Raw genomic sequence first — 1106 nt, forward strand, 5'->3', positions numbered from 1 at the left:
ACGGCACCTAACAACAACAACAATAGGTACTCTTGGGTGGTGCAAATGGTGACCACCCTCAGCTGCTGACCCAACGGTTATAGGTCCAAGTCCACCCAGAGGCACCTTGGAAGAAAGACTTAGCAATCTATTTCTAAAAAAAACAGCTACCGAAAACTCTGTGGAGCAGAGTTCTAGTCTGATTCATGTGGGGTCCCCATGAGTCAGATCGACTGACAGCAACTGGTACAGGTATTGTCGACCAATGCCCAGGGGCCTGATGACCATGAACAGAGAAACTCCCAGGGTAGATATTTGGTTCCCACAGTCAGGAGACCCCCATAAGCACATTTAATCATTACATCTTTCATTAATTCACTGATGATTTCCTGACCACCTATATGTACCAGGCTCTGTGCTAGGTACTGCTGATCTCCTGTGTTCCAGGGCTTAGTCTGATGGGGGAGATAGATCTAAGAAAGAACACTGTCATCCACTTGGAAAGGGATCAAAATAGGAGATCCTGGATATAAAACCAAAAAACTCACCGCCATCAAGACAGATCTGACTCACAGCGACCCCTCCTTGGGTTTCTGAGGCAGTATCACTATGGAAGTAGATTGCCCCATCTTCCTTCCGAGGAGTGACTGGTGGGTTTGAACCACCAGCCTTCTGGTTAGGAGTCAAATGCCTTAGACACTACGTCACCAGAGCTCCTATCATGGATAGGGTGGGAGGAAAATGTGGAACAAAACTCAAAATCATAAAAAAAGACCAGGCTTACTGGTCTGATGAAGACTGGTGGCCCCTAGTCACCTTTTGGGCCTGGAATTGAACTCATTCCTGTGGCTCCTAGCCAAACAATAGACAGGCATAGAAGGTGAACATTTACACCAGGGAGGTGCACTCCTTAGAATGATCAATCATGGAAGATCAGAAGGGCAGTGTTTGCACAGGGAGGTAGCTCAGAGGGCAGGAGTGCACAGGAAAGAAGGACTCGGGAAACTAACCACAGGGAGGAAGTGGGAAGAGAGCTATTGTATTGTGAGGATTACAGTCAATGTCCTGAAGCAAAATGTGTAGGAACAGCTGTATGAGAAATGAATTTGCTCTGTAAGCTTTCACCC

Source organism: Orycteropus afer, unplaced genomic scaffold (genome assembly GCF_000298275.1).
Source record: "Orycteropus afer afer isolate SDZICR_OR568_19922 unplaced genomic scaffold, OryAfe1.0 scaffold00495, whole genome shotgun sequence".
Lineage (NCBI taxonomy): Eukaryota > Metazoa > Chordata > Mammalia > Tubulidentata > Orycteropodidae > Orycteropus > Orycteropus afer.